This window comes from Cucurbita moschata, unplaced genomic scaffold (assembly GCF_002738365.1).
Source record: "Cucurbita moschata cultivar Rifu unplaced genomic scaffold, Cmos_1.0 Cmo_Scf00029, whole genome shotgun sequence".
Classification (NCBI taxonomy): Eukaryota; Viridiplantae; Streptophyta; class Magnoliopsida; order Cucurbitales; family Cucurbitaceae; genus Cucurbita; species Cucurbita moschata.
In genome coordinates this window covers 27,953-36,710 of record NW_019268545.1, presented here as the reverse complement: position 1 = coordinate 36,710, position 8,758 = coordinate 27,953, and the positions used below count along the sequence as shown (strand labels likewise).

The window sequence follows — 8,758 nt, the reverse complement described above, 5'->3', positions numbered from 1 at the left end:
GTTCCCCTCTCCAACTAATGTGGGATCTTACAATCCACTCTCTTCACGGCTCAATGTTCTCGCTGGCACTCATTCCTCTCTCCAATCGATGTGAGATCTCTCACAGTACTCTCCCCTTTCGGGCCCAGCGTCCTCGCTGACATACCACTTGGTTTCTGGCTCTAATACCATTTGTAACAATTCAAGCCCACCACTAGCAGACATTGTCCTTTTTGGGCTTTCACTTTCGAGCTTCTCTCCAAGGTTTTTATAACACGTCTGTTGAGTATAGATTTTCACACCCTTATAGAAAATACTTCGTTTATCTCTCCAACCGATGTGGCATCTCACAATCCACCTTTCTTTAGGGTCCAGCATCCTCACTGACAGTCATTTCTATCAACAATAGATATGAAATCTCTCACACGAAACTTCCAACCTTATATAAATTCATGTCCTCTTAGCTCTAGGTCGGCCTTTGATTAAATGTCGTAGTTTCTCTCTTACATTTATTAACGTACAATTATATTTATTGTGGAACCTCCTTCAAAGCTATAAATGAGTTTGATAGCATCCAAGAGAAGAGGAGAACTTTGATTGTGTGGATCATACCAAAAGTAGCCCTTCTTGCTTTCACCTTCAAACATGACTTTTATTTTATTTTTGTTTGTCATATTTTCATTTCCTAACATATTTAGAGTCATTCGATAACATTCATATTTTTTAGTGTTTTTTGTTTTCGATTTTTAATTTTAATTTTTTCTAAACAAAAGTTTTTGGTAAATGTCCATGTTTCTTTTTTTTATTATTATTTTTTTTATCATCTTAGAAAAATGTAAAATCTGAACTAAGACGACCAAGTAAAATGTAATTTTAAACTTGTTTTACTAATGGTTTGAATCTATTCCTCAACGTTGTGGATTTTGAATAATTTGATGAAAGTTTAGTAACACAAAAATCTTTAATGCAGGCACGTAATGTTTTGTCTCTAATAGAAAAAGGAACACGCCTTTTTATTACAAGATTTCTTGGTCAATACATATCCACCGGATCGTTAACGTGAGCCAACACGATACAATATTTATGTGTTTGTTTTAATGAGAATTTATATTGCTTATAATAAATTTAATGACAGTAATATGAAGATGGGGGAGAAATATTTACCTTTGAGGGAACTGTAAGCAACAGCTTCTAACGTAAGGTTGTTTTAAAAGTTCACATCCCTCGTTTTATTGGAAGGCAATTTAATTATTTATTTAATTATTATTATTTTTTTAAAAAGTTGTTGAAAAAAAAAAGATAAAATATAATTTATTTTTACGATTACGAGAGAAGCTAGACTTGGGGCTTGCAGGTGCATATATCAATGGAGAATTTTCATTAATGGATAAAGAAGAGGGTCTTCTTAACCTTATTTTGGTGAGCTTAATTACTTCATTTCTTCCTAATCCTAATTAAGGTTCTTAATCATCGCCCTCGTTCATGCGCACCTTCTCTTTTGCACCTTCTCATTGCTAATAAGGATACAAATTCTTCTAATACAACACCAAACAAGACAATAAGGTAAATATGAATTATAAGACATTTTAATTACGAGTTTCATTTTTGAAGGAACTTAATTGTAACACTCCACCACTAACAAATATTATCAATTTTAGCGTGTTACGTATCGTCTTGTTACATATCGTCGTTAGACTCACAGTTTTAAAATTTATTTGTTACGGAGAGGTTTTCACTCCTTTATTAAAAAAAAAATGTATGTGTGTATCCTATCCACTCCCTTAGGGTCCAGCATCCTCGCTAGCACACCGTTCGGTGTCTTGCTCTGATACTATTTGTAATGGCCCATGACCACCACTAACAAATATTGTCTGTTTTAGCCCGGTTATGTATCGCCGTTCGCTTCATGGTTTTGAAACGTGTCTGCTTAGGAGAAATTTTCACACCCATATAAGAAATGTTTCGTTTTCCTATCCAATGGATGTGGATCTCACATTAAAAGTTTTTAATAGGTTCTTGAATTTACATTTTTGTGTTTCTAATATATTCATGAACTTTAACAAGTGTTTAATAAGTTTTGGAAATGACCCACTATCCGAATCTGTCAAAACAAATAAAGAGAGCATTAGCCTTCAATTCTCTCTGTTGTTATTATGAAAAAACATACCTCTCATGAGTATATATAGTAGAGAAAGTACTAACTAGCTTCGTAAACTTTCTCCTCAAGTTAAGAATTACTGAACGACGATCTTCATCGTTAAAGCATAAAACTTGTCTATCTACTACCAATTCTCCTATAGTTACTCCATAGGTTAGTAACTTATTCTATTATGTCTACTAACAATACCGTTAAAAGTGAGTGACTTACTTAAAAGCTCGTAATAAGTCTCTAAACATTCCATCTTTTATTTTCTTCAAACTTTTGATTTTATATTAATTCATCTATAAACTAGAAAATTTGTTAAAGTTCATATGAATGGAAAGTTACAATAAATAAGTCATATACTTATTCAATATTTTTAAAATTGAATTTGTTAAACACGAACATAAAAATTAATTTAGGACAACAATAATAACATTGAACTGATAATTTTTTAATGTTGGTAATGGTGATCTACTTTTTGTAGGGGATGGAGGTCTCCTCCACTGTTTACCGCAACTATTGCATCTGCAAAGTATTTCTTTCAGCATACTTTAAGAAAGAACACCATTGCACAAGCTCGTAAAAATATTTCTCGTCATTATGACCTGGTAGTATATGGATGCATCAGTTTCATAGTCTTTTTCTTTTCGTCTTTAGATTGATGATATCTCTCCAATTTTATTCGTATTCAATCAAAAGATAACTAGAATAACGTTGAAAAATAACAAACAAAAGAAAGGTAAGATAACTCAAATAAGTATGAGATTGTAGCGTTTGAGTAAAGTAGTGTTACATAAATAAATTGAGACCAGAAGTGATCCAAAGATATAAAATTATGTTTAAAAAAAAGTTTACAAGAATTTATAGCTCCTCCCCATATTACTAATAAAGTGAACATTTCTGTGATGTCCCACATTGGTTGGGGAGGAGAACAAACCACTATTTATAAGGGGGTGGAAACCTTCCCTTAGCAGACGCGTTTTAAAGCCTTGAGGGAAAGCCCGAAAGGGAAAACCTAAAGAGGACAATATCTGCTAGCAGTGGATCTGGGTCGTTACAAATGGTATTAGAGCCAGATGTGCTAGCCTTCTTGCTGTTCCCCGAAGGGGTGCTAGCCTTCTTGCTGTTCCCCGAAGGGGGGTAGACACGAGGCGGTATGCCAGTAAGGACGCTGGCCCCAAAGGGGGGTGGATTTGTGGGCAGTCCCACATCGATTGGAGGAAGGAAAGAGTGCCAGCAAGGACGCTAGACCCCCAAGGGGGGTGGATTGTGATGTCTCTGGGTCGTTACAATTTCTTTTCGTTTGGTAAATTAATCATAGGAACTTCAAAATTAAACGTGTTGAATCTCCTTAAAATTATAGATTTTGAATCTTGAGGGGGCGGTCCCACATCGATTGGAGGAAGGAAAGAGTGGATTGTGATGTCTTGAGTCATTACAATTTCTTTTCGTTTGGTAAATTAATTATAGATTTTGAATCTTGAGGTGAAGAATTATAGAACAAATCATCGTATCAAACTTTCAATATAATTACTAATATACCCTCAATATCCAATAACATTTCTAATTATTCTATATTAATTCCATTTGTATCAAATTATTCTCTCCTATTGAATATTTGATTTGGTTGTATAGAGCAATGAACTTTTCTCTCTCTTCTTGGATGATACAATGATGTACTCATGTGCCATCATTAAGGTTCGCATAACCAACTTTTATTTAGTAAAAATTTGATAATCTATATGATGATTTGCATTGTTTTCTTAACAAAGAGGGAAGATGAAGACTTGAGGATTGCACAATTGATGAAAATCTCTATTCTTATTGAAAAGGTGATTATTATATTAAATTGGTAATTTATAATTGGCAGCGAGATGATAGAAGCAGTTGGCACGAATTCATAGAAGATTTCTTTGGTTGTTGTGAATCAGTGTTAGAGGAAAATGGTCTTCTTGTTCGGGGTTCAATTAATTTTTTTTTTTTTAACTTTTTAGTGATAATTAATTTTTTTAATTACTCTTTATTTATTATTATTATTATTATTATTATTTTGCATTAGTTCATATTAGTGCCAGACGAGGAGCATCGGCTAAGTTCTGGTTTTATAAAAGAATATATATTTCCAGGAGAGTGCGTACCGTTATTAAGTAGAATAACAACGGCCATGGCTAGTGCATCAAGGCTTTGGTAAATAATTCATTTATGTTCTTCATTTTCAACCATAATTTTAACAATTAATAATGAAAAAAATCCTTTGGGTACCATGTGGAGCACTTGGAAAATATTGGAATTCATTACTATCAAACATTGAGATGTTGGAGAAAGAATTTCTTGAACAATTAACGGTAAGAAACCAAACCATTATTATAATAAATGGTTTTGAATTCCAATCTAATTCATATTTTGTTTCAGCAAAATACTTGAACTCGTGTTCGATCAAGGTTTCATACGAACTTGGGAATACTATTTTGATTACTGTGCTGCTGGGTTTAAATCACAAACCCTTGAAGATTATCAGGTAATCATATTTTTACGTAAGATATGAAATTAATGTTAAGAATTGTAACCGCCTTAGTTTTCTAGAGATCTAAAGTCGCTACAGTATGTACGACATAACTTTTCATGCATAAATATTTACCAACATTTTCATAAAACAATTTCATAAACTTAGAAATATTAGATAAAAGAAAATAGATATTAAAAGTGACAATGTCCTATTGTAACCTAAGGTCTAAGAATTTAAATACAACTGTTATATGCATGTGTCATAATCTTTACTTGCAATATCCTCGTCAGCTATACATGAATCGGAAATTTTATATATATATCAGACTAAATATGTAATTGAAATATTTAAATTAAAATTATATAATGGCAGATTGTGTTTTCCAGGGAGGGTAATGCGGCATTCAACAACTTTGAAGAATCCATATGAAGAAATAGCTTCAGTATTCAACAACAACTTTGAAGAATTGCCTTTCACCATATTGAATTTCTTTCTTTGACTTTGAGATCCAAATCTTCCCACATTTCTTCTATGTACAACTTATAATATAATAATAATAATAATAATAAACTATTGAATAATAATATGGTTGAAAATAATTTAGTACCAAAAGATCCCAAAGTAACTTAATTCTCCACTAACAATAATTTTGAAACATAAAAGGTAAAAGGTAATATTGTAATTTTAAAAAGAGTAAAACAACATAACAAATTTCTAAATAAACATTAAAGATAAAAAACACTTTATTCTAACCTAAGTCGAGAATAAATATACATGTTTTACACATGTGTCATTGTCTCGACTTGTGATGTCATCGTTAGTAGTCATGGACTTAAATGTTCATAAAATTCATTTCAATGAAAAGTAAACATCAATGAAGTAGCACAAAAGAAATAAAAATAAGTTCAAAGTAACAAAAACACTATGATCTAACCTAAGTGCCACAATTTAAACATAAATGCAACTACCCTAGCTTCGGTTCCATGGCCTTCATAACGATGCTGTAACAACCCTAATTTTTGTTTTTAATCTAAGGTCGTTATTGTATACATATCATGAACATTGAATGCGAATATACTTCATTTAAGCTTTCATAAAACATATTTTTCATCTTAAAACATTGTCATAGACTTTGGTGTTTGAAAATATCTTTAAAACGACACAATAAAATAATAAATAAAAATTTAAATTAAAAACATCCTATCCTAGCCTAAGTCTAAGAAAATAAATGCATGTGTCAAGGTCTCGTGTTACGATGCCGTCATCAACCGTACAGGACGTGGTTGGAGTGTTTTAACAAACACTTAGTAAGCAACTCCCCTATCGAGGTTAAATGCAAGCACATACAGATCATGAGTGAGATCTATCATATCAATCCATTTTCCTAGAGCAACTATTCTAAGCAGACAATTGGATGTCTACTTAATTTCTACACACGCTCCACGCATGTGAGTATGGGCCCACTAGTCGATCCGCACACCTCCTGGTCCCCTTTCTAGTCGGGCAAGCGTTCTCTGGTAGCTGTTGATGTCGAGCACCCATTAAGAATAGCGACCGTAATAACACCATTTTGGTAAATATAATGATCGTTTTCCTGCCTCGAAGCATACGCGTCCATACCATCATACAAGGAGAAGAGGTATCTCTCAATGTATGAACACACAATAATGCATGTGGTCCTAACATTTTTCCTTTTCATTATCATGCATGACAACCCCTTTAGCGCTCCCTTCACATCATAACATTTTCATCAAAATTTCCATGCGTATATCGGAGTTGTACATTATGCTAATTTGTCATTTGCATGTTAGTCATATCATATATAGTTCATGTCGCACATTTGTCATATCATAAACTTGTGATGCCTTTAAACGTATCAATTCATATCATGCACATATCATATCATATATCATAACAGTCACATAACATAACCCAAGCATGCCTTCAATCATATCATATCGTAAACATATCAATTCATCATATACAACATAATATTCACTTATCAACTCATACACACATCAGTTCATAACAATTTGCATATACGAGCATATGATACATGGGAAGCCATGGGCATGTGTCATCATTCATCATATAATTATAATTAAACCGATGGTAGGGCCACTTACTTGGTTGGCCTTAGCTCGCATTTTCCCTAAATTTGAGTATGTTCGCTTCTCGTCCCTTGAAATTGCTCTAAGTGTCACAGGTTGTCATTTTCTATTAGAATATCCATCCTGACCTTAAGTGCCTTGAACAAGATCAAATTTAGCTTTGAGATTGTCAGAACGGTGGAAACTGGGTTATTTTTCTTTACCGAGCTGAGGGACTACCTTTTGAGCTGCGGAGCTGAGCCGAACTGTTTGAGTTGTGTAAGCCTAGGAGAATTTTTGTTGTAAGTGTGACATGTGGCTCAACGGGGCACTGACGCGTGTGCAAGTCAAGTTGGGTAGAGGCGCGAGTTGCTGCAAGCGTGCGGGTCGCGGTTTGTAGGCTGGGCTTGCGATTTATGGATCGTGGAACTTTGGGCACGGTAGGTGGGCTGAGGGCAAATTGGTTATTGGGCCGAGATGTTGCAGATGGGTCTCAATATACTAATTTGGGCCTGAAGTGTAGGTCTGGGCCGAGTGCAAACATGGATGGGTAATGAGTTATTAGTTACGTTACCCGATCCAGATTCGACCCGAAGTCCACGGACTTCGTCTTCCTTACCCGACTTCTTCGGAAAACACAAAAAAAGTTCTCTCTCCTCTGAAAACTTGTTGGATCGGTATGGCAACCCTAGAGGGGGGTGAATATGGTTTTAACAATAAAAGTGTTTAAACGTGATTAATTTTTCTAATGATGAAAACTTTTTATAAATAAGTAGAAGATGATAATTACTAGAACAAAATAATTCAAGCCAAAACAATAATCAGGTAGAACATGCAATAAATCACAATAATAATTTTAAAATTAAATAGGAAAGAGTTAGAAAATATGACAATGTAGTTTTATAGTGGTTTGTCAAACTCGACCTACTCTACTCCCCAAGCACCTTTTGGAAATTTGAATAAAGAACTTTCTTGACTTTTTCCACAGATCAGAGCCAAACCACTATACCGTTCTTTTTACGAGTTCAAGAGCAAACTCAATCCTTTCCACGCGCGCAGGATCAAACAGTACAAGTATTTGAATTTGATAGTAACACACCACAACTTTTTTAAAGAGTAGATTTACAATTTGAAGCACTCAACTATTTTCTCACCATACAATAAAAAAAATCTCTCTCAAGAATAAAATGAATAAAAATAAAATTGGAAGCTTGGAGGGAGAAACAAACAATGGAGACTTTGGACAAATGAGGATTGGAGAATTTATGGAAGTTCTGTGTTTTAAAATATGGGGGAAGATGAGTTTATATAGAGAAGGAAAGTGGCAACATGTAGGAATTAATATTGACCATTCGATTGTGTTAGGAATGATGGAAGGTGGAGATTAAAAGTAAATATATAAGAAAATTTTCGAAATTCATTTATTTAAATTTTTTAATATAATAATAATATAATATAATAACAATAAAAAGTTATGTGAGGAACCGTCAAATGTAAAATTTAAAATTTATTATAAATATAATAATATAATAATAATAAAAACGATGTGAGTAACCACCAAAATTTTAAAATATAGTAATATAATAATATAATATAGTAATAATAAAAATCGATGCGAATAACGGTTAGATTCAAATTTATATTTTGTAAAAATAATTTTATTTAGAAATATAATAATAAGAAAAACTCCACCATTTGTTACTCTTCTAAAATTATAAATGTCATATTTTGATATATTTTGATTTGTTATCATTTTTATTTTGCTGCCACATCATCACGTCGGGTATGTTGTCTCGACTGTAATTTCTTCGTTTTAGCTCTGATTTGAGTAATTGAAAAGTAGTTGAAATCGTTATGCTTGACGTGCACAGTTCAAAATACTAAAAATAGTTAATAATTAAAAGTAGGTTTGTTATCATCAAAACATCAATCAATTAATTGAAATTAATAAAGATGGGATCAAGGGCCAAAAAGCCAACAAACTTTCTTCTTCCAATTATCTTAAAACCAACTTCTCCCTCTCAATACTCTTATCCATAT

General features: G+C 33.0%; 1 pseudogene; it reads left to right on the top strand.

The window, feature by feature from the left end:
* The first annotated feature begins 943 nt into the window (after positions 1 to 943).
* Positions 944 to 8,758, top strand: part of LOC111463857 — a 23,585-nt pseudogene continuing 15,770 nt past the window's right edge.